Source organism: Mercenaria mercenaria, chromosome 18 (assembly GCF_021730395.1).
Source record: "Mercenaria mercenaria strain notata chromosome 18, MADL_Memer_1, whole genome shotgun sequence".
Lineage (NCBI taxonomy): Eukaryota > Metazoa > Mollusca > Bivalvia > Venerida > Veneridae > Mercenaria > Mercenaria mercenaria.
This window is the reverse complement of record NC_069378.1, coordinates 41,375,033-41,384,788: the sequence shown is the minus strand read 5'-3', so window position 1 is coordinate 41,384,788 and position 9,756 is coordinate 41,375,033.

Sequence of the window (9,756 nt, the reverse complement as noted above, 5' to 3'; positions counted from 1 at the left end):
AAAACCAAAAAGAAAATATATACGAATCACATTTTACAGAATCTAGGATTTAATGGGCATTACATTGCTGTTAAGGGCCATTAAGTTTACTCTTAAATGAAATCGTACACAACCTGAACATTTAATGGGTATTAAATCAAATTTAAGGACCATGAATAATCCTGTTAAATTAAAAAAATACAGAATTTCACAATTTTTTCAAAGCCATTAACTATTTTAGCTACCAAACTAAATTTTTAATGGCATGATTCATGGTTAAAAATGGGTGTTTTAATGGTATTTTAACATGTAACCCATTAATATTGTGAAACCTGTTAAATAAAGTAATGCAAGAATTAATGGGGTTAATTAACGGTTTTTCCTATTTTAATGGATATTTTACAGGATTTTAAACCATGTTTAATGGTATGTGTCAGTGTATACGATTTACCTGCACCAAATTTGTTAAGAAAAAACACTGAGCTATGATACAATTATTTATATAATGTGTTTCACCAGTTTACTATTACAAAAGTTACAGGAAAAACTATAAACGTCTGGCTTTAACATATATTAATAATATCATATATGTTAGATGTGTGAAATATTAAATACATGATAGTTTGATGTAATAAGCCAGTGATGATCACTTAGTTTAATTCATTATCTCTTATAAAGTGTTGAGGTATCGGAAATTCCAAACAGTTATGGTACTTATTATCATTTCAGATCCATGAATTTGATAGAATTATGTTCTGATTTTGATTGACTGATCACGATTTTAATGTAGCAGTATGGTGACAATTTAGTAGTACTTGATATTAACAGTGATAGGTTAAGCTGATTTAGAATGAACAACAATATGAACTTAAGATTCATTGATGACAACAGAACTTGTTACTTTGGTTCATATTTAAGCAGTACAAAATGGAATTGGCAAAGGACTTAATTATTTGTTTATGCACTGCTTCTTAACCTTTCGCACCTAAAGTAGGAAAATAAGGTATATTTCTCATAGACAGTGCATTTAAAAAAGAACAATATGTTTTTATCTTTAGGAAAGATTATCCTGAATGCATACAATGTCAGACAATAGTAACAGAACTTATTATAAAACATGAAATATATTTTTTAGCTCGACTATTCATAGAATAGTAGAGCTATTGGACTCGCCCGTCGTCGGCGTCGGCGTCTGCGTCGGCGTCGGCGTCGGCGTCCAAATTTGGTTAAGGATTTGTTATGTAAGCTGGTATCTCAGTAACCAATTGTGAGAATGGATTGAAACTTCACACACTTATTCACTGTGATAAATTGACTTACATTGCACAGGTTCCATAACTCTATTTGCTTTTTTATAAAATTATGTCCCTTTTTTAACTTAGAAATTTTTGGTTAAGGTTTTGTATGTAAGCTGGTATCTCAGTAACCACTTGTGGGAATGGATTTAAATTTCACACACTTATTCACTGTGATAAACTGACTTACATTGCATAGGTTCCATAACTCTGTTTAACTCTTTTACAAAATTATGCCCCTTTCTTGACAGTAGTTTTTGGTTAAGTTTTTTGTATGTAACATAATACGTCCCTTCGGGCGTACAATAAGCTGTCGTTCACTTTTCATAAAGTTTCAAATATCATATATGCAACTAGAAAAACATGTAAATTTACCTAATGTACAGCAAAACACAGTTTATAAATGTAAATGATGCATGTGGCAAATCAGTTTTAAAGCCCACATTTACAAAATGTTCTCGCCACCACTATTTTTAGAAGTTACAACAATTTGTTTAACCATCAATTTAAGATAAGACAAAAGTGATATGACTATATGCAGTTTTGATTACAGAAATTTAATATCCAGTACCTAATTTTGTCCATTACATTGTTCGGGCAAAATTAATGCATTAACACTGAATTATATAAACAAATACTTTGCATGTGAAAATTGTGTTGTGGGGCCTCAAACGTTGTGCACTAGTTTTACCAAATGTCGATCAGTAAAACAACGTTCAACTTGCTAATAATTGTGAGCACAATTACAGTTATGAATGACTGGAAGTACTTAGGTTACCAATTGGATTTAGACATGTATAAACGCATTTTTTTATACCGTGAGGGTAAAAAAAAGTGTAATCATGAAAGTTATGGTCATTATATACAATATCAATATACAATATACTAGTCACGTAGTTTACGTGGGGTCTCCATGGCCGATTTCAAATAAGCCCGTTGTAATCTTAATAGCACTGTGTCGCATTACGGTTAAACGTGTGAAAAAGAAAACTGTGTATAGAATTACTTTCGAGTTGAAAATTCGTGGTACTTTTTTGGAATCGGTTTGTTCGGGTTTCTTCCAGTACACAATGCATGAGTAATTAATCAGTAGGACGTCAGTAGACGCTTGCGGTTTACGGTTGACAAAAGCGTTTCGCTTACTGCTTTGAACGTTGAATAAAAATGTATATGAACGTCTGATAATAAGAATTTAGTGCTAAATACATTTTCTACGAAGAAAAAAAAGATAGAATACAATGTGATTAATGGGAAACGATTTTCGTCACGCTGCCATAACTGAAATTTATTATGTATACTTATATTTGTGATGATGACGTCATACTTCCACAGTGGTGCAGTGGTTACCGAGTTCGCGTTGAAATCCAAAGGTCGGGAGTTTGATCCTCACTGGAAGCATTTTTTTTTTAATTTCTTTTTTATTTCAGTGTTTTTTCTTTTTTTGTTTTGTTTTTTGTTTTGCTTTTGTTTTTTATGAGTTTTGAAAGCATTGTAAAAAATAAAGTCATTCATGTGAAATAAGTGTTTTGTTAGTGATGTCAGGTTCCAATGTACTGTCTGTAGATAGAACTTATTTTTGAAAAAGGTTTTGGGAACAAAACATACAGGCACTGAACTGTGAAAAGCACATAATGCTCTTCTCCCCGTTCACATATATTTCATCCACAAGCTTAAAATCACTGACCAGAGTTTATTACTAGGAAAAAAAACTATTGGCTATGAATTATCAGAAAACATAAAAAAGGCTCCTACTGCCATGATTCCTATTCTATACCAGTAGTGCTAAGATTAACCATAAAAACAAAACAAAACAGGAGTTTTCGAGAATTTCGGCAAAAAGTGATTTTCTCTGGGTAAAATACTCATCACTAACTTTTAAAGATGGCTAGTCTTTTGGGTTTTAAACAAGCTGTGTACATGTAAATGATTTTCACTCCCCTATACCAGACGTCTATCATAGCAGTATTTTTGCCTTAAAACTGGACACATACTTCTTTCTAAAAAGAACCGTAACTTTCTTTAGTTTGTATAATGTATATTTGTTGATTTTTCGCATGTCAAGATTTAATCTTAATGCATTCAAAGACATTCATTCACTGGTGATTTTTCAAGGGAGCTCTGCCTTCTAGGTAGCACCTAAGTTCATATTAGGGACTGATGCTGGGAAATGAGTATATCTTCGTATTCACTATATTCACTATTACAGCTTATGAAATATAAAATACAGTTGTTTTCTATGTCACCATCTTATACTGACCTGTATTTCTTGTAACCTATTTATGTCAAGAAGAAAATTTATTGTTCTTGCATCTTCTTTTGTTATCCCCCGACGGTGGTCAAAATCTAGGTCAGTAGGTCTAAAAATAGAAAAACCTTGTGACCTCTCTAGAGCCCAAACTTCCAAATGGATCTTCAAGAAAATTGTTCAAAATGTTCATCTTGGTGATGCCTAGGCCAAGTTCGAAACTGGGTCACGTGCGGTCAATAACTAGGTCAGTAGGTCAAATAATATAAAAACCTTGTGCCCTCTCTAGAGGCCATATTTTTCATGGGATCTGTATGAAAGTTGGTCTGAATGTTTATCTTGATGATATCTTGATCAAGTATGAAACTGGGTCAACTGCGATCAAAAACTAGGTCAGTAGTTCTAAAAATAGAAAATCCTTTTGACCTCTCTAGAGGCCACACTTTCAAATGGATCTTCATGAAAATTGGTCAGAATATTCATCTTGATGATATCTAGGTCAAGTTCGAAACTGGTTCATGTGCGGTCAGTAACTAGGTCAGTAGGTCAAATAATAAAAAACCTTGTGACCTCTCTAGAGGCCATATTTTTCAATGGATCTTCATGAAAATTGGTCAGAATGTTCATCTTGATGATATCTAGGTCAAGTTTGAAACTGGGTCACGTGCGATCAATAACTAGGTCAGTAGGTCAAATAATAAAAAAACCTTGTGACCTCTCTAGAGGCCATATTTTTCAATGGATCTTCTTGAAATTGGTCAGAATTTTTATCTTGATGATATCTAGGTCAGGTTCAAAACAGAGTCACATGAGCTCAAAAACTAGGTCACTATGTCAAATAATAGAAAAAACAGCGTCATACTCAGTTCAAAACTGGGTCATGTTGGAACAGGTGAGCGATTCAGGACCATCATGGTCCTCTTGTTAATTTTTAATTTTCAATCAATATTTATAATCAGCATGTGAAATTTTGTTTCCTCCCCCGTTCCCCTGCACCCCCACCCCCGAAAAAAAATAAATATATAGATATATATATTTCCATCCTTTTTTTTTTTTTAAATGTTCAAACCTTCAACATGTTAAGTTGTGACTGCACAAACCTTGCCCTCAGCCATGTTCAAGATATCTTATCTGTGTTCTCTTAAGGACATCTGATCTTTTAAGTTCAAATGTACATGTAAAACAGCAACACCTGGTGCCAAACCACTAAAAGACAATATTTCATTCCAGTTAAACTTCAAGCTCACATTTCAATTAACTGCATTTAATTTTAAAAGCTAAGCTTATTACAGTAAGCATATCCCATTCAAAATAAATTCTTTAGTCCGGATCAAAGTATCATACATTTATTGTGTACTCTTAAATTAAACATTTGTTTTCTGTTAAATTGATTTTGACTAATGAAATTATTTGCTTCTTATTAACATCCTAAACTTTTTGCCGGATATATCTTTTTGCCATTCCTCACCACAAACCCTTTCGGCGGGGGATACCAATTCATCGAATTTGCTTGTTCGGCATTTCATATCTTGCGCGGAACGATAATTTCTTTGTTTGTCAATAAAATGTTAATTTGTACTTTAATTTCACTTAAGTTATATAAAAATTATTGTAACTGACGCTGAAAGTATGTTCTTAAATTTTTCTAAGTCGTTCCAACTTATACTTAAAATTATCCTCTAAAATGACTGAAATTTTTGGTGAATAAGGAGATCTTACATTTATGATATTAATATGCTATACTTTACACAGTCTGCCTACTTTGCAAATGCGTGGCTCTGAGGCTGTGTTTGTGGTGCTCTGTGCTTCCGAGAAATATACTCTTAAATATTATCCTTTGGTCATCAGTCCTAGAAATCAACAAAGAGGGGTCTTACTTCATTTACACTGCCCCGCCCGACAAGTGGACATTTTTTTAGGTTATTAAATATGGTTACTGACCCTTTTGAAACGGCGTCCAACTTCTAACCTGATTTTTATACGGATCGTTTTGCTCGCATTTTATCATAACGTAATGTCCAAGTGTGCGCTAAAACTAGATTTTGGTGAGGTGTTTTTAATGTATTTTGCCGAAGAATTTATAATACACACACACACTAGTATATCTTTCCATTACAAGCATACCAATTGTCCTTTTGACTCTGGTTGCGTTTTGTATCCTCCATGCCTAAACGGATTCTATATTTATCTTTATATGCCGTATAATTGTCTTAACGACTCATTTCTTTATCAAACTGCGGGGTGTGTGTTTTTATATATAGGTTTAAAACAGAAAACGTTATTCACTTGCACACCTCACCTTAACATTTACTCATTTTTACACAATTTAACCAATCATACTACTGTATGAAGTTTTCGGTGTGTACGTATGTTCAACGCAACAAAGTTACGGTGTAATATTTGACCTCGAATTCGAATCTTGAATATTCCAGTTACGTCATTGCATGCGAGACCCGCATCTGTCAGTGGAAAAGAAAATGAGGCGAGATGAAGATTGCCAGCTTAATTCCGTTACGTTCTTCTAAGACTGACCAAAAGGAAAATATGTTTTTCAAAGGGATCACTCACTGCCTTTCATACTTTTCTTCAAACAACATCTCCTCTGAAACTACTCGATTGAAGTTCATGAAACTTGGTCTGGATGTTTAATGTATAGTCTTCTACTAAAATTGTTCTAAGAATCCCATTTCATGACAAACAAATGGAAAGAAATTTATAAAATTAACAATCTTCTTCAGACATGAGGAAGAATTGACCTCATGGCCCATATGGCAGAATATCGACATCAGGGGAGGCAACAGCTTTATGGTATTGGTAACGGGTGACTGGCATTGCGATGTCGATATCTATTGCCTCCGTGTATTATCACCTGGATGTTTATTTCAATTTCTATAGGTTTTCTATAAGAAATTATACAAGCATAATTGACATACCACTTTAGTTACAAACTATGTAAAAGAAGGGACTTTACATAAGAAATTAAAGAAGTCATTTTTACCAAAAGAATACTTAATATGTAGTTTTTTAAATGTTATTTTGCATTTTTGTCTTTTAAGTCACACAATATCAATAAATAAAACAGATAAATTTTAGAATTGACATTGTACAATCATGTCGAATTATAATAGTTAATACTGCTCTTTCTTTACTGTGTGACATGTAGTATATGTTACCAAATGTTTCAGACCCCAGGTTAAAATCCTGATAATGACTTTGTTAGATTTTTACAACCACGTCCATCTTTAAATCATATATACATATTTAAGTCGTGTTTTTGAAAACGATCGCTTACAATTTATACTATTAATGTGTATATTTTTTTTTTACTCTAAAATGGTTAAATATCATACGTATATCAATTAAGTAATTCTTTATATATCGGGAATGTAAGAAATTAAATGATTCGAAAATTATGGTATGTTTGTAGAATAAATAAAAGGGAGACTTGTGTCACCCTTGGGCAAATGATCATTTTCTCTTTCTTTTAAAAAATATTGGCAATCAGCGTGGTACAGGTATTTTGCCATATTCAATGTAAATATAACTACACAAATTTTACCAAACTGTTGCAAAATTATAAGAATAAAAAATGATGCAAAAAAGTAAAATGGCAATATAATTATTTTCAAAACGGATTTATAGCCTTATCAGTGTTGTATATGTCTGTGTTGTTTAAACGCTCCTTATTTAGTGGTAATTGGGGGCCAATAAAACAGATATATACGCGTGATGGATCAACAATTTCTATCAGCTTTCATCATTAAGATTACAGTATAGAAATGACATTCATGTAAAAATATTTTAAACTGAAGGTGTACAATCAATTATGAAAGTTTCATAATGACGATTTTCATGATAACTGAAAAGAAATCATGAAACCAGTTCAAATTTTCACGAAAGTAAAATTATATTTCCACACAATGAAAAAGAAAATGATCATGATCATTTCTTCTAATTTCATAAAAAGTTAGTTGATATCACGAAAACATACGTATTGCTGATGCAGTTTAATGCACTGACTAAAAATATTTTCATGATATTTATCTTGCATTCATGGAAAAATTATCTGTTATCATGATACAGTTTTAGTTATTACTGTTTCAAACGTTTTGCGATGGAAAATCGTTTCCGTTTTAAATGCAGATATTTTATTTTACATTACAAAAACATTCTACAAGTTTCTTCACTCTTTCTTCTCCAGATAAACCTTTCAACATTGTATGGCTGATGGAAACCTTTTTCGTTTCATATTTAATTGACATCAGTGTAATTGGCATAATTGACACTGATATATAAATTAAAATAAAAAAAAAAAGATAAGAACAACAACATAAGAAGAAATGCGCATCTCTTTCTTTTTAGACCTTGGATATCATTTACAATATTCAATTGAATTTCTTATGTTGTAAAATTTATGATATTAACACAAAGGAATTATTCGCGAAGTAAAATTGATTTAAAACTTACAAATTAAGTCAACTGATAAAATCATTTATTTTAACCTTTTGATCACAATACCGCATGTTCACGCGACATTAATATGTCGTCTGCGTATGACGCTACAACAACAACAACTTCGCACTGAAGTTAGTTATTCTTCAAAATCAGTGGAAATTAACCGTCTGAGAACGAATCAAAACTTTATTTTACAAAAATGAAATAAATATCATTCAAAAGATAAATTTATTGAGAGTAGGAAATCATTTGCACCTAAGCTTACATATCAATGGTTTTATACAAAAAAAATGCTTTTAAGAAACGCATGTATGAGATTTTTACAGATTGTATATGGAAAATAGAAGGGAAAAAATGACGAAATGATGGCATTAAACATCATGTTAGGAACGAATAAAAAATTAAAATAAAATTCAATTTAAAAATACCGTGTGATGAAAGAAATGTTGAACTTTGGTAATATTTTTGTACCTAAGGTTTCTTATTTTTAGTAATTTTGTTATTAAGTAAAATGTCTACATACCCTTCTAATTTCTATATAGAAAATCTGACCGCTATCGATTATTGGCCGGAGGAATATTCTTCGGTATGCCCGTAAAGTCAAATTGTTCAGCATAAGTTATTTAGCTTAATTTGAAAACAGATTTTGGAATAGGTTTAGTTCTATTTAGTAAGACAATTCTCCTATGCATTAATTGAAACTTTGAACTAACTTTTGCCATTCATGATATTTTAATAAAGTAATTGAAAATGATTTATGAATACTATGTTACCGAAAATTTGGAATATAACAGGTAAAATATCTGCTCTGTTTATTTCCAAATTTCAGTTTTACTTTTTATGCAGTTACTTTTAGTTGAGGTTTTTCAAACTGAGTTGTGTGTGTGCTATGGGACAGCTGCATTTGAAAGTTTTGGTTCACTATATTTTCACACCGCAAATGAAGGTCATTCTAAATTCAAGATGGCGGAAGTACCTTAAATATGTTTTATTCTACATTTTCCATAATGGCTATTTTTTCCAAAAATAGACCATAAAGTTTGATCAGATAAGTGTGGCAATAATTTTACCTGTTAAATTGATAATATTTGGGGGGAAAAAGGTCCTACGCAGGAGCCGAACCCACAATACCGATTTGAAGCTATACGAATCGTCCGCACAACTATTTGCGCATGTGACATTGCGAAAATTATAAAGAAAAATATACGCAATATTTTTATCGCTATTTAGCTTCATACACCGAGAACTATCCATGATTGCCAATACTTACGGACACTAACATGGCATTAAATAAACATTATGTACAGTTTGAATTCATCTTACATTATTTTCACGTGCTCAGGTATGGAATGATACCTGTGCACGTGCGCAGGTATGATATGTACGTATTCATTTTGGTCACCAACCCACAGAGAACGATAGAACAGTTGTGAAATTACAAATATATACTTAGCCGGAATATATCTGAAATTTTGTAAAATTAGTAACACCTGTCATAGCCAATCGTGATTGTACAAGATATACAGATTAGAAATAAATGATTTCCGAAAACATATAAGTTTTAAAACTTTTTGATTGTTGAAAAACCACAAAATCTATCAAATGGAAACGAATAACTAAACATTATTTTGAAATCGAAAGAAATACTCAGCTTTTAAGCTTCTTCCATATTAAAGGAAAAACGGGGAATAATTACGCAATTGTTTTAAAATACATGTATACAATACAAACAGCGATCTAAGTATAACTAATGAGTTTCTCATTCCTTAAAAAACTCTAACA